Genomic DNA, 25,266 nt, shown 5'->3' with positions numbered 1-25,266 from the left:
GACCCATATCTACAAGTCTTATGAAGACAGCAAAGCCCAAAAATGACCATAAGCAAGTCAAAAAGCTTGCACAAGTTCGGGTCCAAAAACTGGCCGAACCAAAATTGACCTAAAATAACCTAAAGTGACCAATTTTGGTACATTTTGACCAGCAATAGTAAAATAACCATAACTTGGTCTAGTAAACTCAGAATGACCTGAAATTTTGCCCTGCGTGCAATAAGACATAGATCTACAAGTTTGTAGTTTTGATCGAAACCCGAAAGCTGAGGGAACTAGGTCAAATTAGTATACTGGGATTTGACAAATTGCAATAAAACGCAATATATATGGAAATGAATTTGGTAACATGTACCAATACTAAAAGGCTACAAATGTGACATATTGGTAATATTAAAACCTAATTCACCTAGACTGCATCGAGGGTTCACATCTTAGGTTGACTAAGGAAATAATAGAATTCGATAAATTAATTATTGAATCTTATTCGTAGAGACAGTTTAAATGAGTACTGAAACACTTCAAAATTGTGTTTCTCAGTTAGCAAAGACTCAAGGAAGGGGAAGGAAACACTGAGTCAGAGCCAAGAGACAGTTATCAGAGGTCTGTGCACAGCTAGTTTTTAACTGATTTTGTTTTGAATATTTCATATGATTAAATGACATATTTTTCTTATGTATTATGTTTAACAATCATTGGATTTAATTCAATGATTATTGAAATTGTTATAGTATGTATGAATTTAGCTTTGTGAAATGGTATTTTCACAAGTATTAAGCATTGTTATGGATTGAATAAATTATGTTTTTGGAAAATTGTGATAGAACGTGTTTTGAATTGTGATGGTAATTTTCATGGAAAAATGCAAATTTATGATTTGAATTGTGATGAGTATAAAAATTATTAGATATTGGAATTGAATTTGAATCGAATTATATTGTGATTTATGCTCACTAAAAGGATTGTGATATTGTTTTATATCTCACTATAGATGCTTGACTAGGTTATTACCCGTCTCTCTCATTTGTTGAGAAGACAATGGAGTTAGTTGTGTTTTGATTACCATGGTACGTGCACAGGCTTAGATTTTCCTCTGATTTGAGGTTAGATCTAAGTTTTTTTATCATTATGGCCCTTGCGGAAGATTCATTATTGTGGTGTATACTGTGCACGATGATTCGACCTCCCCGACCATAGGGAGTTAGAATCACTTCGAATATGGCTCTTTCGGATTAGTCTTGCATAGTTAGTGAGATAAAGAATGATTTTTGAGATACAGCATGATTTTTGAGATACAACATGGTTTTTGAGATACAACATGATTTTTGAGATACAACATGATTTTTGAGACACAGAATGTTTTTGAATAGTAAAGAATTGTGATTTCAGTTATGATTTATGTATAATTGATTTTGTTGGAACTACCTTAAATGGTTAGTCATGATTTGATAAATTGAATTTCATGATCAAAGTCATTTCATACAAATGATTTACATTATTGGCAATGAATATTTTGAGTTTTGGAATTTGATGAGTATTCAGATTTCCAAATTATTTGCTGTAAATTTTGTCATTGTATATTGTACTATGTTTTAAATTATAGTTGTGCACCACTGAGTTCACCACTCAGCGATAACTTTGTATGCTGTCGCAGGTAAGAAGAGCATATAGCAGTGAGTAAGTTTCTTTGAAGACACATTCAGATCAGCTCCAGGTATATCATAGGTATACCCATGTACATAGGTTTTGATGTATGCATGTAATAATATATATGTAAATTATTTGAGCAGTTGTATAAAAACTCTTGTAAAATATTTTGGTATGTAATTAAATGTAAATTATTGTAAATGTAAATTTGGGATTTCAATTATCTGAATAGTTTTGTAATATTAATTTTGAGTCTTGTAATCAATGAAATATTTCTTTTATGAGGAGATTGATTTGATTATTGAGATTGAATTATGGGTTCAAATGAAGTTATTGAAGTTGTATTTGAGAAAACATATTGGAAGTGTGTTCTTGCAGGTTTTGAAGAACTGTTTTCTCAAAATACAACCGGCACTTTGCCGAAATTTTGAAAAATTTTTTATAACACCAGATTTTAATCAATGATTTAAATTTCATGAAATTTGTTTTAAAATCCCTTGTAGTATATTTAATGGATTATCGGTTGGCGAAGTACGGTAATTCATTAGGTGTACTACGGGATCATGTTACATCTTACAGGGGAGTAGGGTGTGACATGGACAACTTGGAATAAGAATGGTACCCCACTTAAATGACTTAATGAACACCTAAATCAAGTGAATAGGTTGTTAGGGCTTGTATCCCCATCACAAATAGAACTTATGATACATTGCCCATATAACTTGAAATATAAATTGTAATTAACATAAATGAATTGTTAAATGTATAAATAAGGTGAAGCTATCATTAGGACTTAAGTTGCCCTTGCAAATAGAATAATATTACCTTGCACAATAAATGGCATATGAGAGGGAATAATGTGAATTATAAATACTTAGTATGCAAAACACTTTTTAAATTGTGAATGATAATTCACTTAAATAAAGTAATGAATAAATAAATCAGATGAATGTGTGAATGGGATACTTGTTCCCATCATAAAAGAAAGGCTGTAACACCCCTCACCTGTTTACAGTGTAGTCGAGCAAGGTGTGCTACATTCAGTGTCGGAGCACCCTATCCTGTCTTGTCTTGTACAATATTCATTTAATTATCTATTTAATATATTATCTTACGTATAAATTTTTTTTTTATCCCATTTCATTTTTGTGGAGACCCAGACAGAGTCTCCTCTGTTTTATTAGTGCATGGTGTGTTTCCTCATTTACCTGTTAAAAACCAATTATATCCATTTCATTACATCATTTCTCATGTCAATTATTCATATACCACATCATACCATTACTCATATAATTTTCAAGAAAATAAACTTGCATTTCATTCATATAACATTACTTACAATAATGTACAATTATATATATATATATATATATATATATATATATATATATATATATATATATATATATATATATATATATATATATATATATATCTATCCAAGATTTAGTTACATATCTCAACCTGATTTACAACATCTACTTATATACAGTGATCCAAAATACAAAATTTAAATACACATGAGCCCTACCCAAAATGAACTGGTGAGGTGACACTGGCCCTGTAGCAGATCTGATCCTCTCCTACTACTGCTGCGCTGCTGGTGCTCTCCTGTACCTACGCGATGGAAAAACCAACGCGCTAAGCACTTCTGGTTAGTGGTGCAATAATTTGTAATAAAATAACTAAGAATTGAAATAATTATCTCATATATAATCTTATAAATATGTGCAGGATTTCATAAAATTAAAATCTTTTACATATTTCTAAAACTTTGGGAGCAATCACTTAATTAGGGTCTTTTGGCCTCATTTGTTCCATTCTCAGTCCTATTATGTTTATCTGTACCCAAGTAGCCTATAACAAACTATAAAGATTGGATACACAAGAGTATACTAGTTAGACAGTCGTATGTTTAACATGTATACAATGATCATATCAGCCACAAGGCCAGCGGGCAGGCATAAGCTAGTAATAATAAAAATTGGCACTATAGCCATCAAGCAGGCATAAAGCCACTAGAACAACCATTTCAGATATATATTATCTGTTAATGATTATCCCTGTGGGCAGTACTGCAATATGTAGTCCCTAATTGGTATACCAATCAATCTAAGCTATATAAATGAGTTTGGGTGTACTTTGGGCAGAATAGTATTATTAAGTATTTATAATTTCATTAATTCATGTTATTTTTATGCTTAGCAATTTATTCTAATTCATTTCATCTCATATGCTTAGTCATTTTATGGACTTTTCTTTAGGTCTAGATTTGGTGCACTGTTTTTACATGGCAAATTGACCAGGATGTGGCCACTGTTTGGCCACACTCCCTTCATAGAATTTGTTCCTCTATGTCTTATCTTTGTTTTCCTTTTTGAATCATATTAATTGGAGTTTTAGAACTCAAGTTATGATTTAATAACCATAACTAGTTCACTGTTTCTTTCTGGGTCCAGAATTAGGCAGATTTTGGAGTTAGTAGTAGTCTAATTAATTGGACCTATTACAGTCATTTTTGGGCCTAAAGTTCTTCATAGAAGTTGTTACCCTATGTCTCATAGCCATTCAAAAATTTTAATTACAATTTTTCAGGGTTTTTAGAATTAATTATGATCAAATCACTGGCCTGAACTCATGTGCCCTGTGTCTTCAGGGTCTATGTATAGGTCAGTAGCTTTGACCTCTATTTTAGGGTTCTTATGTTCATAGTTTGAAGACCATGTCTAAAACAAAGTTGGAGCCCTATTTCTTAGGGTTCTAGATCAGTATGGCTCATCCTAATTGGAGTTTTCTAGTGGTAGATATGACTAATTGAGTGTTTTGGGGTCAAGTGTAGTTTGGTCAAACTCCAGGTTTTGATATGCTAAATTTTACTAACCATTTGACCTAGTTCCTTTAGGTTCTGGGTTTTGGTCAAAAGACCAATATTGTAGACCTATGTCTTATAAAAATTTTTCCATTGGTTTCATTGCATTTGGTTTTTTATGGGCCAAGTTATGGCCATTTTTCCAAAACTGGTCGGGTGGTCTATGTCTAGGAAATTCTGGGCAGAATCTATTCTGGTCAGTTTAGTAACCTAACTTGGGTCAGAAATTTCATTTGGTTAGAGGCATTTTTGGGCTTGGTGTTCTCAATAAAAGTTGTAGTCCTATATTTAATCTTTCCAATGGTATAAAATTCAGGTCATTTGGACCTGTCTAGAGGGAGTGATGGCCAAATGAACACGTACTATTTATTTGGTCATTTTTTTGGGTTCAGTGTTTGGATATCCAGATTAGGATAGTAAATTGACCAAGATTTTGACAGATTTGAGTAGGGTTTCTTCATGAAAAATGGGCTATTTTGAGTCTAGTTTCACCTCCAATTGGCCTCACACCAATTGGAGTCACAAAACTTCAGTTATAACTCAAAAAAGACACTGGACTCATAGGTCCAAATTTTCTGCATAAGAGAAGCACTCCCAATATTCTATCCTCCTTACTCCTAACCATAATTCATCATTCATAACACTTCAAATGATCAACAACCAGTCTCAACAAGATCAATCTCAAGCCTTAACACCAAGGTACCAAAATTAATTCAAACCCTAACTCAAAATTTCTCAACAATCATTTTTAATTTCTTTCAATTTTTACTTCCTTATCTAAGCTTAACATAGTTGAAAAAGAAAGAAAGAACTACATAGCACTAACCTTGCTTGAGTCAATTTCCAAGCTCTCCAAATCTTCAATTTCCTCTTTTCTTTTTGCTACCTTTAGCTTGCCCAAGGTGAAAGACTAAATTTTAATGAAAGAAGCTATGGGTTTTGTGGAAGGAATTCAAGGTTATGAAGAGAGAGATAGAAGAAAGGTTAATGGAGGTAGAGAGAAGGAAGAGAACGGTTGGAAGAAGAGGTAGAAGATGGCAGAATTTTCTTTCCATTTTACCTCATTTTTATCTCTTTTAATTAGGTTTATAAATGTGTGTTATAATATGATTGGTGGAGGCATTCTTAATGACATCATAATGCTGTCATAATTCGAAGTTTAATTCATTTTTCTTTCTTTTCTTTTCCACTCAATTTTAATTTAATTTTTAGCAATATTTATTTATATTTTATGTCATATAAATTATTTACTTAATTGGACAAATTGGTCAAAAATCATCTCTAAAGACGAAATGACCAAAATGCCCTCCGTTTGGCTTAAGGAGCCAAAACTGTCTGTACCGATCTTAAAAATTCTCCTAACCTTTTCTTGACATTCTAATGCCACCTAGAACTCTGTAAATCTTCTCTAGCATCCCAGAAAATATTTCACGGGATTTCCCTCGAGTTTAGGTCTACTAGCTGTCTTCATAGCAACTTCCCGTTAGGTTACCCATAGCTAGGGCACCGACTCATTTAACTTTATTGTATTTCATTTCTAAAATTTTTTCTTAATTTTTCTTAGTCTTTATTCAGTCAATTTATGCCTCCTCACTCTAGTTGGAGTGTAGTTCCAGTCATCCTGGCTGTCTGGACAAACATTAGTTGTTGGAATAGTAGAATGTACGGATTACCTAAAGTGAGGGCGTTACAATTCTCTCCCTCTAATAAAAATTGTCCTCGAAACTTACTCGGTGTAAATAGTCGAGGAACTGCTACCTCCTTATTTCTTCACCTTACCAGAGAAAACAGATCTGTATTAGTGTCACCTCGACTCATATGAATGCAATGCATGTTATGCACACGATCTTATTCTATCTATCGATGCCTAGGAAAGCCTAAACCTTTGCTCTAATACCAATAAATGTAACACCCCTCACCCGTTTACAGTGCAGTCGAGCAAGGTGTGCTACATTCGGTGCTAGAGCACCCTATCCTGTCTTGTCATGTACAATATTCATTTAATTGTCTATTTAATATATTATCTTACGTATAAATTTTTTTTTTATCCCATTTCATTTTTGTGAAGACCCAGATAGAGTATCCTCTGTTTTATTAGTTCATGGCGGGTTTCCTCATTTACCTGTTAAAAACCAATTATATCCATTTCATTGCATCATTTCTCATGTCAATTATTCATATACCACATCATACCATTACTCATATAATTTTCAAGAAAATAAACTTGCATTTCATTCATATAACATTACTTACAATAATGTACAATTATACATATATATCCAAAATTTAGTTACATATCTCAACCTGATTCACAACATCTACTTATGTACAGTGATCCAAAATACAAAATTTAAATACACATGAGCCCTACCCAAAATGAACTGGTGAGGTGACACCGACCCTATAGCAGATCTGATCCTCTCCTACTACTGTTGCGCTGCTTGTCACACCTTACTCCTCTGTAAGGCATAACATGATCCCGTAGAATACCTAATGAACTATCAAACTTCACCTACCGATAACTCATTAAGTACCCTACAAGGGATTTTAAAACCATTTTCTTACTTTTTGGAAGTGGTGAGCATTTTGGTAGGAATTAAAAACATTTAATTGAAGTTTATTAATTAGTTAAAATTTTTGTCCCTTTTTATTTTTTCTCAAATTTTAGAAAAATTTCGGCAGAATACTGTCTATATTTTGAGAAAACAGTTCTTCAAAAACCTGTAAAAACACTTCCAATAATTATTTCCACAACTCCTAACCCAAATCAACTCAAGTCAACACAGTTTAATTCAATTCCACAACTCAACCAACAATTTGTCATCTCAAAATACTTCACAAATTCATTCACATTGCATATAGTACTTAATTTACAAATATAGATCTTAATTTACAAAAGAAAATCTAAAATAACATTATTACAATTTACTGTGCAACCGCTCAACTTTTCATTAATACATATGACATTAAACTATTTACATCAAAATAAACTACAAGGGTATAACTAAATACTCGTACAAAAGCCTCCACGTAGTCCCAAAAATCAGTAGCTTACTCTACTACTTTTTCCTTGTCTCTATCTGCGACAGCAAAGAAAGCTATCGCCGAGTATAAAAATACTCAGTGGTGCACAATAAAATACAAAATGCGTAATATAAAACATTTATGAACAATTCATAATTCAAAAATCTCACAATCACATTTCACAATTTTTCAAATCACCGTTATAGCAAATCATAAATTTCAAAGCTTAATATAACACAAATTTGATCAAACAATTTAATAATCATAGTGTTGCCAATCAATAACACAACTTAGGCCATGACACAAAATTTCCAAACATGCCATGTTGTACACCACGATAAGGCAAATTCACCCCACTAATCGAAATCAATGTGGGAGGTGGCTAGCTAGCTATTGAGTACTCATCCAAACTCACCCCTCACACTGGGAAGCCAGAAAGGGAGGAATATAGTCAAACTCACCCCATAAATGGAGGAGGAACATAGTGATATTGCCATGCCAAGTGTGAATAAAAAACAATTTAAATCAAGTTATTCAAATATTTTATGCAAAACACAATAAATTTCCAAAGTCAAATTTCCATCCACAAAGTGGCAATACAGTAGTTCTCAAAACCCATAATTAACACAATAATTTCATAATATATAACTGAATAAGTTTTCTATAAGAATACGATAAATTAGGGTTTATTGTGCACAAACCTGATGTGAGTCACCTCTAGGCCTTGACTCAGTTTGCCCTATCTTTTTCCAGGTCTTTTTCAGCTGAAACACGCAATTTATAGTGTTTCAGTATCTTATCTCACAATAAATCCAATAATTAATTCATAAATACTTGATTCTAGACCAATTATGCTTAAACTAACATTTTTTGAAATTTTCATTTTGGAGTTACTATTCACGATACTATTCAAGTCAAAATATTGACTTTCTTATGCTTAATAGGTATGGGAAATCCAATTATACCCACATACCATATTTTGGTTACCTAACTTATTGGTTTTGGTTATTTTCTCAAAACTTAAGTCTTTTAGGCAAACTTTCAAATTTTCAATTTTGGTGACCTATTTTTCACTACTCTATTGGTCATGTTGCTGTTAGAATTTGGCTAAGTTTTCTTCATAGAAATTGTTCTTTATTGTCTTAACTTTATTTCTCTTTTTGAATCACTCTATTTGGAGTTTTGTAGCTCAAGTTATAGCCATTTGAATATAGCTGGCCTGATTGGCCTAACCCAGATTTTCTGGGTACCAAAACTGGTTCTGGCAGTTTTTGGTCACTAACTTTGGGTAGCTAAATGACTTATTTAAGGGCATAATTTGAGTTTGTATTCTTCATAAAAGTTGTAGGTATATATCTCATATTTCTACTGGTAAAATTTCAGGTCATTTGGACCTGCCTAGCCCAAGACATGGCCAAATGAACAAATACTATTCATTTGGTCATTTTTGTACAGGGCAGAACACTCACTTCTGGATTTGGCCAATTTGTTCACTATGCTATGGTCACTTTTTGGGCATGATTCCTAAATGAAAAATGTGCCATTTTGTGTCTAGTTTTATTCCTAATTCGCCTCACACCAATTGGATTAGTAAATTTTCAGTTTTGGTCCCTGAAAGGGATCTTGGTCCTACTGCCTGTAGAATGCCCATAACCAATCGGAATTTCCATTTAATTCCAACACTTTTAACATACCACAATTGGTCATACATGACCATTTTTCAGCTCAAACAAGGTCAAACACACCATTTGACCAATTCTTAAAGTTTTGTCTCCCAAACCCTAGGTGCCAAAACCCTAGTTACACATTTGCATAATTCAAAAAAAATCAAAGTGTACATCTAATGTCTATATGCCTCATTCACCTCAACTAATCATTCAAATCCACCAAATTCATTCATTTCAAACCTAAACCCTAGTTGACCAAAATTCATGTTTACCAAAACATGCATAATTTTTGTATTTCTAAATTTAAATCCTCATCTTCAAGTTCACTTCCATGCATACATAACTAATTTAACTTAAAAGAAAGCTTACCTCAATGAAGCTTTTCTATCTTCTCCAATTCTTAAATTTTCCCTTTCCTTTTTTACTTTCAATCTTCAAATCAAGACTCAAGGATAATTTTTTGTTAAGGAAAGTCTACAATTGATGGTTAGTTTTAGGGTTTTAGAAAGCTTGGGTAAGCTTCCATGGAGTTTTGGGAGAGAGCTTGGGAGAGAGAGATGGGGCGGCCTAGATGGGAGAAGAAGACCAAAAATAATTTTTCTTTTATTTTGTTATTTTATGTGTATTTATCATAAATTGACTTGGTCAAATTAATTCATTAATTTAATAATTATTTATGAGGTCATCCATGATGTCATGGAAGGTGATGTCATAAACTTTTTTTTTCTTTTTCTTTTGCATTTATTTTTCTATTAGTTCTTTAATTTAATTCTTGATCCCAAAATTTTCTTTTCTCCGATTTTATTTGACAGTTAGGTCAGGAGTCAGCTTTAGGGGTCAATTGACCAAATTGCCCCTGAAAGAACGGAAGCGTGAAAAACACAAGTTTATACCATTGAATTCAAAAATTTTCACCTAGGGTCACATGCATCATGCAAGATTTATTTTTATCTATTTGATTTCAATGATAAACAACATATTAAAACTCTTTTAATATGTTTTTGGATCTGTATTTGCCATTTAAGATTTTAAAATTAATCAGATTAATTTTAGAACCCTAGATTAAATCAAGAACGATTACACTAACCTCTTGATGTCTTTGCAGTGTCTGCGCCTTTGAGATTCGTCTTCAGGACACCAGATGTTGTCCCTCTAGCTTGTCCACACCAAGAACACCTATGGCAGCCCTTGAATAGCTTCTAAAGCCTTTTCTATCAATTAGAAATTCAAGTTCTGCCTTTTAAGAGATTAAAGATGTAAACAGGACACTAGAAACAATTTCTAGTGTTCTTAATTCAAGAGATTGATGGCTAATCTCTTTGAATTGATGAGAGATGAAGAGAAATTGCTGGAGAGGCTCAAAGTGGCGTGACATATGAGAGGAGAGGCTGCTGGTTGTGTTTTCTTTTCATAACCCCACTTAAATAGCTAGGTTAACACATTAAACCCTAGCCACATGTCACCTTTTGATTAGCTCTAGGTTTAAGTGACCCAATCACATTGTGCCAAGTGTCAAACCTATATTTAATCTTGATTTTAATCATCTTACATGATTAAAAATATTTGCAAGCTTATGTGTTATGCCATGTGTCACCATCTCATGGTGCCACGTGTCACACCGCAAAATGACCAAAATGCCCTCGTGTCTTAATTTTGAGTTCTTAACCCAAAATAATTATTTTCTTCTTCTAATTAATTTATATCAAATATAAATTAATTAATTAATCTCTATTAATTAATTTCTCATCAATTAAATTCATATTTAAACACTTTAAATATAAATTTAATTTATACTACACATCCAATAATCTAGATTTGGTTTCAAGTCATGCTAGGGACTTTGCAATTTAATTGCAAACCAAATCTATTTAATTAATCAATTAAACTCTTTAATTAATTAATTAAATCATATTTAAATAGGTGATAACTTGTGTATGTGTGTGACTTACTAGGCTCATCACTAATTGGCAATGAGACATGATATCAACTCTTAATATCATCAGAACTCTTTCTTACCATAAATGATTTCTCTAAATCATTTTATGAACCTCATAGACCATGGTTAACACCTAGCATAGCATGCCACGGCCACCCAATTAGTAATAAGATTTACCTTAAATGAACCTATAATCATATGTTACCATGCACTAGAATCTCTCTGTTACAAAATCCCAACTCAAGATGGAGTCATGGTTTATGTCAAACTCCATTTGCTATGAATATTATGTTCTCTTTTAATTCCAGTTCTTGATTAAAAAGATTTTCTCATCAGAAACTCTTTTCTGAATAAATCTATCTGTCCTGGACGAGAACTTGAAACATCAAGAAAAATTAAATGAAAATATGATTTTATCTCTATTTAGTTAGAGGAACAGATTACATATTGATAAACACCTACCTCCTTATATAACTAGCAGGAGCCAAAACATGCCCATATACCCATACATAGTACAAGTATGAAAGCGAGATCAAACTCAAACTACCTATATACAAGATAACTGTGCTATCTCAGTCTAAAGATTATATGAACTAATTTGATTTATGACAAAACATTGACAAGAGTAAACTCCATGTGCTTGTCATAAGTGTCACCTGGTTCGACCTACTTATCATGTATAAGTGCCTATCATGTTTGTCATATGGCATGAGACTCACCATTCCATCTTATTTATATCTTATATAAATAACTTGAGAACAAACATGAATACAATCTTTCCGGATAAGTCATGTCCTTATTGTGAAGTATCCTCGATTGTGAACCTATTTATGATACTTTGTGCTAGAAATACTGTCACTCATATTCTTAACAACTTAAGAATAATATTTCTAACAAAATATCAATGGACCTTTTCTATTACACATAAATATATTATGTAACGGAAAAGTGGAAATGCCTTTTATTAATAAAATATGTACAAGATACATACTAAATGATATGCTCTAGGGCATACTACTAACAATCTCCCACTAGCACTAGAGCCATTCATTACAATATCTTAGACCTATCTTCTCAAGATGTCGGTCTAACTGAACTTGTGACAAAAGCTTAGTGAATGGATCAGCTGAATTTTTTAGCTGATGTTATTTTTCTGCATGGCTATATCGCCTTGCCCAACTATATCTCTGATAATGTGGTAGTGCCTTTCTATGTGTTTGGATTTTGGGGGAGACCTTAGTTCTTTAGCTCAGATGATCGCTCCATTGTTGTCACGGTGTAGTGGAACTGGCGACTCAATGGAAGGAACTCTTGTAAGTTCATCACGAACTTCTTTATCCAAAACTTCCTTTGCGACATCGATGCGAGAATATACTCGACCTCTGTAGTGGAATCTGCGATGCGTGCTCTGCTTGGAACTCTTCCAACATCGCACCTCCATTACAAATGAACACATATCCACGAGGTAGACTTTTTATCATCGATATCTGATTGGAAATCAGAATCAGTATAACCATCAAATTGCAAGTCTCCACCTCCAAAAATCAATAATAAAACCTTAGTTCAACTCAAGTACATAAGGATATTTTTGTGACTATCCAGTGTTCCAAACCTGGATTGGATTGATACCTGCTAGTCAAACTAACAGCATATGCGATATCCGGCCTAGTACACAACATTGCATACATTAAACTTCCAATAGTCGAAGCATATGGAATCCTGGCCATCTTATCTCTTTCTTCAGGTGTCTTTAGAGACATCTCTTTAGAAAGATGGATACCATGTCTCACTGGTAACAATCCTCTCTTGGAATCAAGCATGTTAAACCTCTTTAAAACCTTTTCCAAGTATAGACTTTGGGATAAACCAATTATTCTTTTCGCTCTATCTCTATAGATGCGAATCCCAAGAATATAGGTTGCCTCCCCTAAGTCTTTCATGGAGAATGTATTTGACAACCATACCTTTATAGTCGTCAACATACCTGTATCATTACCCATCAACAGTATGTCATCCACATATAAGACAAGGAAAGTGATAGCACTGTCACTAACCTTCTTATATACACATGGCTCATCCTCATTTTTGATAAAACCAAAGGATTTAATGGCTTCATCAAAACGGAGGTTCCAACTCCTCGAAGCTTATTTCAACCCATAAATGGATCGCTTTAGCTTGCATACCTTGGAACCATCTTGGGATTCAAATCCCTTAGGTTATTCCATGAAAATGTTTTCTTCAATGTATCCATTGAGAAAAGGCTTTTGACATCCATCTGCCAAATCTCATAATCATAGTATGCAGCTATTGCTAGTAAAATCCTAATTGATTTAAGCATGGCAACAGGCGAGAAAGTCTCCTCATAGTCGATTCCTTACCTTTGGCGAAACCCTTTCGCTACTAGCCTTGCCTTATAGGTCTCTACCTTTCCATCAGAACCAATTTTCTTCTTGAAAACCCATTTGTTCCCTATAGGTGCAATACCTTCAAGTGGGTCAACAAGATCCCAAACTTGATTCTTATACATGGAATCAATCTCGGATTTCATAGCATCAATCCATTTTGAAGAGTCTATATCTGATATAGCTTCTTCATAGGTAAGTGGATCATCTCCATGATCTACTTCTTCATGAGTAGACAACTCTTGTTCTTCTTCATGAAGAAAACCATATCTCACCGGTGGGTGAGATACACAGTTGTTCGACGAGGAACAGTGTAGATATTTCATCAACGGGTATAGGTTGACTAGATGGATCTATATCCATCGATGCATTGGTTGGTCGAATTCTCCAATTCTAACTCTATTTGCCTTCTTTTGCCTCCTTCTTGAACAAACTGTTCAAGAAATGTGGCATCTCTACTTATCACAACCTTTTGTGAAGTAGGCAAATAAAAAGAATATCCAAAACTATCTTTTGGATATCCAACCAATCGACCTTTTTTTGATCTGGTCTCCAATTTATCAGTGTTCAGCTTTTTGATATAATATGGACAACCCCAAATCTTAACATGCTTAAGACTTGGTTTTCTTCCATGCCATATCTCATAAGGTGTGGAAGAAAGCGATTTTGATGGAATCCTATTCGAATATATAAAGTGATTCTAATGCAAATCCCCAAAGGAGATTGGCATATCGGTATAGCTCATCATACTACGTACCATATCCAATAGGGTACGATTTCTCCTTTCGGATACACCATTCAGGTGTGGCGTTCTGGAGAGTCGGTGAGAAACAATGCCATGCTCTCTCAAGTATTCATCAAATTCAAGACTCAAATATTCACCTCCACGATCGATCGAAGAGCTTTAATATTTTTTCCTGTTTGATTTTCTACTTCAGATTTAAATTCTTTGAACTTTTCAAAGGATTCAAGTTTGTATTTCATCAAATACAAATACCCAAATCTTGATTTATCATCAGTAAAGGTAATAAAATAATGAAAGCCCATTCTAGCCATTTCTTTAAATGGACCACATACATCACTATGTATTAGTTCCAAAATATTTTCAGCTCTTAGCCCTTGTCCAACAAAGGGTCATCTAGTCATTTTGCCTTGAAGGCAAGATTCACAAGTTGGAGTAGGCTCAGAGCCCAATGAGGATAGAATCCCCATTTTCTCCAATTTTGTAATCCTATCTTCTGCAACATGACATAACTTTAAGTGCCAAATATATTTTGAACTTGAGTTGTTTTTCACCATGGCATTGCATTCATTTAGATTGCTATACTTTGGCCAGTGGAAACACTTTCTTACTGGCAATGGAAACACTTTCCTGTTGGCAGTGGAAACACTTTCCTTTGCCTTTGTCAGCTTTGGTCTTCCCTTTCTGTTTAGCTATTTTCTTGGAAGGACCAGGAATCTTAGGTTTCTTTTTCTTATTGCCCTTCTTCTTGTTGGACTTCCCAGCAGAAGAAGATGCAACCAAAGCTACCTCTTTTCCTTTATTGCCTGGCATATTCTTTTGGGCAATAACCAGCATGTTGAGTAATTCAGCTAAGGTGCATTCCTGTTTAGTCATATGGAAATTTGTCACAAAATTCCCAAAAGACTCAGAAAGGGACTGAAGGATCAAATCCGTTTGTAGTTGGAAATCCATGTTGACGTCAAGATGTTCCAACTGCTCAATCAGCCGAATCATCTTATGGACATGATCCCCAACATTCTGTCCCTCAGACATCCTCATACGGAATAACTGTTTAGATATCTCATACCTAGCATTCCTGCTGTGCTCACCATACAACTCTTGTAGGTGAAGGAGGATCTCACTAGCACTCTGCATGTTCTCATGTTGCTTCTGTAACTCATTACTCATAGAAGCAAGCATGTAACACTTAGCTCTCATATCATGCTCCTTCCACTTGTCCAAAGTTTCATATTCCTCTTGTGTGGCCTCTGGAGGTAAGGGACCAGGAACATTTGAATCTAGAACATATCCTATATGTTCAAGGTTCAGGACAAGTTACAAATTTCTTAGCCAATCAGACAGATTAGGTCTTGTCAACCTGTTGTGATCAAGTATGCTTGCAAGGATATTGGATGGTGGTGGTTGTTTTGTGCTCATTATTATCAGAAAATTAATTGCAGAAAATAACCAGATTAATTAGTAAATGTATCATGTAATTAACCAAATATGATTATGGTCTTTTAATCAAATTGGTCCTCCCACTAACTTAGCGAATCCTACACTTCCAAAGTAGAAAACGGAAATCCTAGTTGGATGGATTTCTAGTGGGTGATTGAATTCTTATAATTCTATTGATCATCCTCAGGTACATCCATTATTGGAATTACAATAAACTATAAGTGAGCAACTCCTTGCCCATCACATCTCATGTGAGGTTCAATCCTTTTACTAGCCCCTAATGCTCAAAATCTCAGGTACATCCAATATTGACTTATCTTGCATTAGTTAAGTTGATCCCATTGAGCCAGTAATTATGCAAATAATTTTAATGTCCTCAGGTACATCCAATATTGGCCACCAAACCATTTACATATTTACAACATCTCATGCTTAATAATTATTCTTAAGAAAATCTCTTAAATTAATTGCATCTCATGCAACTATTTAAAATTTCTTAAAATAATTGCCCCAATAGAGGGCTTATGTTATAATTACTTTAATTATAGCATTTCCAACTTAATCATTTGTTTGGAAGATTTTATAGCCATCCTAATTACTATTAAGGTCTCACTTTGCACATTATCCATTTAGCATGCATATATCATATAATTGCATACATTCCCATACATCTCATGCATTCATGGATAAGCGATAAATATGGTATGATCATGGACTTTCTAAGGGATTCAATTCGAGCCACCAAGAATTGAATCGGGCATTCCTAGGTGCATTTCATTCATTCATTTTACAAGAGTTGCTGAAGGAGTACATAATCAACACTTGATATTGAATTCCTCCCCTGGTCCCACCAATGCTCTTGACCTCCTTGAACTTCTTGCAATCCAATATTACATAGTAATCCTTGGCATACCAAGCGAATATACAAGAACTTAAATAAATGAAATTACAACCCAAAATATTACAAACTTAATAATACATGCCCAAAATAAATTAAAATAAATTAATTAATTTACAATCCCAAAGAAACATAAAAGAAATAAATCCAATCACATTGGTCTTTTATAGTCCATGATCATCCATCATGCATATCACTATTTAACAATTAAATAAAACATACATACTTAAATTAAATTGAATATCTCATATTCAACTTAAAAATCCAGATTTGAATATGATTCAAATAAATTTAAAAATTCAGATTTGAATCTCATTCAAACAAATTTAAAAATTCAGATTTGAATCACATTCAAACAACTTCAAAAATTCAGATTTGAATCACATTCAAACATTTTTTAAAAAATCAGATTTGAATCACATTCAAATATTTTTTAAAAAATCAGATCTGAATTTTATTGAATCAATTTTAAAAAATCAGATTTAAATATGATTCAAACAACTTTAAAAATTCAGATTTGAATCACATTCAAACAACTTTTAAAATTCAGATTTGAATCACATTCAAACAATTTTTAAAATTCTGATTTGAATCATAATTTAATTGTGTGATTAAAACAACTAATTAAACACTTTAATTAGTCAAAGAATAGGCCTTAGATCATACAACAATTGCAGAATTAAAAGCCAAACCATGAACCACCCATGGAACCATTGTTGCCGCCACCAATGGTGGCTTCACCATGTGTGACGCCACACCTCTTGATCCAACCAGCAATGAATCTCTTGATCTCATGAGCAAACACACAATTAAATTATATAATCAACAATCTAAATGGCAAATATAGTGGCTCTGATACCAATTGTAGGCAGGCGTGAAAAACACAAGTTTATACCATTGAATTCAAAAATTTTCACCTAGGGTCACATGCATCATGCAAGATTTATTTTTATCTATTTGATTTCAATGATAAACAACATATTAAAACTCTTTTAATATGTTTTTGGATCTGTATTTGCCATTTAAGATTTTAAAATTAATCAGATTAATTTTAGAACCCTAGATTAAATCAAGAACGATTACACTAACCTCTTGATGTCTTTGCCGCGTGTCTGCGCCTTTGAGATTCGTCTTCAGGACACCAGATGTTGTCCCTCTAGCTTGTCCACACCAAGAACACCTATGGCAGCCCTTGAATAGCTTCTAAAGCCTTTTCTATCAATTAGAAATTCAAGTTCTGCCTTTTAAGAGATTAAAGATGTAAACAGGACACTAGAAACAATTTCTAGTGTTCTTAATTCAAGAGATTGATGGCTAATCTCTTTGAATTGATGAGAGATGAAGAGAAATAGCTGGAGAGGCTCAAAGTGGCGTGACATATGAGAGGAGAGGCTGCTGGTTGTGTTTTCTTTTCATAACCCCACTTAAATAGCTAGGTTAACACATTAAACCCTAGCCACATGTCACCTTTTGATTAGCTCTAGGTTTAAGTGACCCAATCACATTGTGCCAAGTGTCAAACCTATATTTAATCTTGATTTTAATCATCTTACATGATTAAAAATATTTGCAAGCTTATGTGTTATGCCATGTGTCACCATCTCATGGTGCCACGTGTCCTGCTACAAAATGACCAAAATGCCCTCTGTGTCTTAATTTTGAGTTCTTAACCCAAAATAATTATTTTCTTCTTCTAATTAATTTATATCAAATATAAATTAGTTAATTAATCTCTATTAATTAATTTCTCATCAATTAAATTCATATTTAAACACTTTAAATATAAATTTAATTTATACTACACATCCAATAATCTAGATTTGGTTTCAAGTCATGCTAGGGACTTTGCAATTTAATTGCAAACCAAATCTATTTAATTAATCAATTAAACTCTTTAATTAATTAATTAAATCATATTTAAATAGGTGATAACTTGTGTATGTGTGTGACTTACTAGGCTCATCACTAATTGGCAATGAGACATGATATCAACTCTTAATATCATCAGAACTCTTTCTTACCATAAATGATTTCTCTAAATCATTTTATGAACCTCATAGACCATGGTTAACACCTAGCATAGCATGCCATGGCCACCCAATTAGTAATAAGATTTACCTTAAATGAACCTATAATCATATGTTACCATGCACTAGAATCTCTCTGTTACAAAATCCCAACTCAAGTGAGTCATAGTTCATGTCAAACTCCATTTGCTATGAATATTATGTTCTCTTTTAATTCCAGTTCTTGATTAAAAAGATTTTCTCATCAGAAACTCTTTTTGAATAAATCTATCTGTCCTGGCCAGGAACTTGAAACATCAAGAACAATTAAATGAACATAGGATTTTAACTCTATTTACTTAGAGGAACAGATTCCATCTTGATCAACACCTACCTCCATATATAACTAGCGAGCCAACACATGCCCATATACCCATACATAGTACAAGTATGAAAGCAGATCAAACTCAAACTACCTATATACAAGATAACTGTGCTATCTCAGGTCTAAAGATTATATGCACTAATATGATTTATGACAAAACATTGACAAGAGTAAACTCCATGTGCTTGTCATAAGTGTCACTGGTTCGGCCTACTTATCATTTATAAGTGCCTATCATGTTTGTTATATGGCATGAGACTCACCATTCCATCTTATTTATATCTCATATAAATAACTTGGGAACAAACATGAATACAATCTTTCTGGATAAGTCATGTCCTTATTATGAAGTATCCTCGATTGTGAACCTATTTATGATACTTTGTGCTAGAAATATTGTCACTCATATTCTTAACAACTTAAGAATAATATTTCTAACAAAATATCAATGGACCTTTTCTATTACACATAAATATATTATGTAAACGGAAAAGTGGAAATGCCTTTTATTAATAAAATATGTACAAGATACATACTAAATGATATGCTCTAGAGCATTTCTGCTTAGTGGTGCAATAATTTGTAATAAAATAACTAAGAATTGAAATAATTATCTCATGTATAATCTTATAAAGATGTGTAGGATTTCATGAAATTAAAATCTTTTACATATTTCTAAAACTTTGGGAGCAATTACTTAATTAGGGTCTTTTTGTTTCATTTGTTCCATTTTCAGTCCTATTATGTTTATCTGTGCCCAAGTAACCTATGACAGACTATAAAGACTGGATACATGGGAGTATACTAGTTAGACAGTCGTATGTCTAACATGTCTACAACATCATATCAGGCACAAGGCCAGCAGGCAGGCATAAGCTAGTAATAATAAAAATTGGCACTATGGCCATCAGGCAGGCATAAAGCTATTAGAACAATCATCTTAGACATATGTTGTCTGTTAATGATTATCCCTGTGGGTAGTACTACAATATGTAGTTCCTAATTGGTATACCAATCGATCCAAACTATATAAATGAGTTTAGGTATACTTTGGGCAAAATAGTATTATTAAGTATTTATATTTTCATTGATTCATGTTATTTTTATGCTTAACAATTTATTCGAATTCATTTCATCTCATATGCCTAGTTATTTTATGGACTTTTCTTTAGGTCCAGATTTGGTACACTGTCTTTACATGGCAAATTGACCAGGATGTGGCCACTGTTTGGCAACACTCCCTTCATAGAATTTGTTCCTCTATGTCTTGGCTTTGTTTTCCCTTTTGAATCATATTAATTGGAGTTTTAGAACTCAAGTTATGGTTTAATAACCATAACTGGTTCACTATCTCTTTCTGGGTCCAGAATTAGGCAGATTCTGGAGTCTGTATTAGTCTAATTAATTGGACCTATTATGATCATTTTTTGGGCTTAAAGTTCTTCATAGAAGTTGTTACCCTATGTCTTATAGTCACTCAAAAATTTTAATTACAATTTTTCAAGGTTTTTAGAATTAATTATGATCAAATCACTGGCCTGAACTCATGTGCCCTGTGTCTTCAGGGTCCATGTTCAGGTCAGTAGCTTTGACCTCCATTTTAGGGTTCTTATGTTCATAGTTTAAAGACCATGTCTAAAACAAAGTTGGAGCCCTATTTTTTAGGGTTCTAGATCAGTATGGCTCATCCTAATTGGAGTTTTCTAGTGGTAGATATGACTAATTGAGTGTTCTGGGGTCAAGTGTAGTTGGTCAAACTCCAGGTTTTGATATGCTAAATTTTACTAACCATTTGACCTAGTTCCTTTGGGTTCTGGGTTTTGGTCAAAAGACCAATATTGTAGACCTATGTCCTATAAAAATTTTTCCATTGGTTTCATTGCATTTGGATTTTTATGGACTAAGTTATGGCCATTTTGCCAAAACTGGTCAGGTAGTCTATGTCCAGGAAATTCTGGGCAGAATCTATTCTGGTCAGTTTAGTGACCTAACTTGGGTCAGAAATTTCATTTGATTAGAGGCATTTCTGGGCTTGGTGTTCTCAATGAAAGTTGTAGTCCTATGTTTAATTTTCTTTCCATTTTACCTCATTTTTATCTCTTTTAATTAGGTTTATAAATGTGTGTTATAATATGATTGGTGGAGGCCTTCTTAATGACATCATAATGATGTCATAATTCAAAGTTTAATTCATTTTTCTTTCTTTTCTTTTTCACTCATTTTTAATTTAATTTTCAGCAATATTTATTTATATTTTATGTCATATAAATTATTTACTTAATTGGACAAATTGGTCAAAAATCATTTTTAAAGACGAAATGACCAAAATGCCCTCCGTTTGGCTTAAGGAGCCAAAACTGTCTGTACCGATCTTAAAAATTCTCCTAACCTTTTCTTGACATTCTAATGCCACCTAGAACTCTGTAAATCTTCTCTAGAATCCCAGAAAATATTTCACAGGATTTCCCTCGAGTTTAGGTCTACTAGCTGTCTTCACAGCAACTTCCCGTTAGGTCACCCATCGCTAGGGCACCGACTCATTTAACTTTATTGTATTTCATTTCTAAAATTTTTTCTTAATTTTTCTTAGTCTTTATTCAGTCAATTTATGCCTCCTCACTCTAGTTGGAGTGTAGTTCCAGTCATCCTGGTTGTCCGAACAGACATTAGTTGTCGGAACAGTAGAATGTACGGACTACCTAAAGTGAGGGCGTTATAAAGGTAAAATGCTTTGAGTACAAATGGTACATGAAATCAATTGATATGCATTGTAATTAACATGAATGATATGATGAATGCTTAAATTATGTAGAAATGTGATTTGAAAATTGATGTTCCCACCATGAATATAATTAAAATACCATAAAATATAAATATAACTTATAATGAAATAATGAAACATATCAACACCTAATGATACTAATGTGCCCATGTACTGCCTAGACACGTGTGTCAGATTGGATAGATTGGTATGCCAATAAGGGATTGATTTAGCAGTACTATGTAAGGCTTTATGCCTGTTATTAAGGCTTTATGCCTGCATTTATGGCTTGTATGTCCGATTATGTGTTACCATGGCTTCTTAGCCATATTGATTGCATACGTGATTGACGTTATGTGTCCCATGGTATGACGACTCGAGGCAGCACGGTGTCCAGTGTCAGGGACCCGCATATCCAGTCCAGTCAGCCTATCATAGGTTACTTGGGTAGTGAAATAAGTTAAGAATATTATAAATTAAATAAATGAGTGAGAAAGATCTAAAATAAACTAGATTGATTCTAAAAAAAAATTATTTATTATGAAATGATCCAAAATACATAGAAAATGTTAAGTAAAGTAATGAAAAGGCTAGAAAAATAAATATAAATTAAATAATTATTACAAATGCATCTTCCTTAATAATATGAACATAAATTCAATATTTGTATTAATTTTGTATATTGTATATTATCATTATAAACTTATGAAATAAGCGCTTCCAAAGAACAATAAAAAATGATAAAAGATATTAAATGTTAAAAATTTCATATGAAATCAAATAATTCTTCATTACACAAATTATGCTATATTTTTATTTTTATTTGTATATATTATTTCTTTGTTATATTATTGCACTACTAAGCAGAAATGCTTAGTACGATGGATTGTTTCATCGCGTAGATACTGAAGATAAAGCCCAGTGGATATTAGACTGGAATTTTAGAGTTGTAACGCCCTCACCGTAGGTAGTCCATACATTCTCCTGCTCCGACGACTAATGTCTGTTCGGACAGTTAGAATGTCTGAAACTACACTTAGACTATAGTGAGGAGACATAAATTGATGGAATAAATGTTAAGAAAATATAGGAAAATAATTTTGGGACTTAATTAAAGGTTTATTTAGGTAAAAAAAAAAATGAAAATGACATTAAAGATGTAAAGAAAATTTAAGATAATTTATTAATCAGAACAGACAAAAAAATGACCCGATAAGCACAATGAAGGGCATTTTAGACATTTCACCCCTAGAGATAAATTTTGACCAAAATATCAATTAAAAATAAGAGAAGTTAAAATAAATAAAATAAATTAGAAGTATAAATTAATTTATAAAAATGAGAAAAGAAAGAAGAAGAAGAGAAAAGAAAAGAAAAGAAATAGACTTATGACATTATAAAAAATTAAAGTACAATAATTATATATATATATATATATATATATATATATATATATATATATATATATATATATATATATATATATATATATATATATATATAAGCGACAAAACTTACCTACCCAAGTCATCTTCTCCATTTCTTCTCTCTCTCCTTAGCCAGCACCATGGTTGCTTCTTCCACCATTTTTATCAAGCTTTAAGCTTGAATCTCTCTTCATTCACTCACCAAAACTCATAGTCCCCTTCATTAAAAATTTAACCCACACCTAGATTAAGCTATTGGCAGCCACAATGTGACACCCCTTACTCGTCTACTGTGTAGCCAAGCAAGACATGTCACACTCGGTGCCGGAGTACCCTATCTTATCTTACTTTATTCTTTTAATAATTTTTTTTTTATATATTTTAATATCAATTATTTTTTTTAAGGAGAAACCAGCTGAGCTTTTCCTATTTTATTACCAGTTGGCGTGTTTTACTATTCACCAGCTTGAAATTTTAACAATATTTTCACAGTAAAATCTCATCTGTTATTTTCATAATCATCTCATCACACATTCAATTCTTGTAACTCATTTGCATACATACCCATTTATACTCAATTTATGTATCAAAATTCTCAAACTTCATAATTTACATAATTTACAAGCTAATTTTATAAATTCACAATTTACATGATGTATAAATTAATTACAATACCATAATTTATATTACAATTAATAACTAATTATAAATACATAAAATAACTTTTGTGAGCCCTATCTACATGCATTGTTGAGGAGGTGACAACTTGAACACTTCTGACACTTCTGCAGATCTGGACTCCAAAAATCCTAGTCAAATGTCCACTGGGTTTTAGCTTCAGTACTTGCGCAAAGGAAACAAATCCATCGCACTAAGCATTTTTGCTTAGTAGTGCAATAATATAACAAGAAAATAATATATACAAATAAAAAAGACTAAAGTATAATTCTAAAATATAATTTAAATCATCGGGTATCAATTAAGTTTGGTGTGATATTTCTAATATCAACTATCTTATATTATATTTTGTCCCTCTTTGAAAGTGCTGAGTTTATACAATAATAATATTCGATATATAAATTAATTCTAGGAGTATTGTATTTTCGGTTCCTACAATTCTGAAAATTTCATTTGTACTATTTGATTTAGTTATGTTTCCATTGCTAATCTTTTTTCTCATTTCATTCAATACTTTCTAATGTTTTTAATTACTAATATTCTTAAATAATTTCAATAATTTACACTGCTCAGGTAACCTATGACAGGCTAACTAAACTACATAACGGGTCGTTGGCACTAGACACCACGGTGTCTCGGGCCGTCATACCATGAGACGCGAAATGTCAACCACGTATGCAGTTAGTATGGCTAAAAAGCTATGATAACATATAATCGGGCATAAAAGCCATGAGTGCGGCCATATAGCCATGAGTGCAAGCATAAAGCCATGAGTGCAGGCATAAAGCCATGAATACAGGCATAAAGTCTTACGCAGAACTGCTAAAATAATACTTTATTGGATGCCAATCTATCCAATCTGACACACGTGTCTAGGCAATACATGGGCATATAAGTATCATTAAGTGTTAATAGATTTTATTATTTCATTATTTCATGATAAATTCCAATTATAATTTATAGCATTTCAATTCTATTCCTAATAGAAATATAAATTTCTAAAACATAATTCTACATAATTCATGCATTCGTCATAATTTATACATTCATTTTGATCATTCATATGATCGCAATTCACATCAATTATCCTTATGTCCTATTGTATTCAAAGTATATTTTCTTTCTCCAATAATGAGAATTGCTATCTTATTCGTATATTAATATAATTCATTTATTCAGTACACTATTTATATAACTTATCATTTGAAATTCAAGAAACATTTTTGCTTGCAAAATATTTATGATTCCTTTTATTTTCACTAATGTACCATTAAGTTTTAATAGGTTTTATTTTATTTCCTTGTGACACCCCTTACCCGTCTACAGTGCAATGAACAGTGACTGCAACTCACCATTTGAATATGTTATGGTCATAATTTGGGTT

Source organism: Hevea brasiliensis, chromosome 4 (assembly GCF_030052815.1).
Source record: "Hevea brasiliensis isolate MT/VB/25A 57/8 chromosome 4, ASM3005281v1, whole genome shotgun sequence".
NCBI classification, from domain to species: Eukaryota; Viridiplantae; Streptophyta; class Magnoliopsida; order Malpighiales; family Euphorbiaceae; genus Hevea; species Hevea brasiliensis.
The sequence above is the reverse complement of the archived record's forward strand: the minus strand, read 5'-3'. Positions refer to the sequence as shown.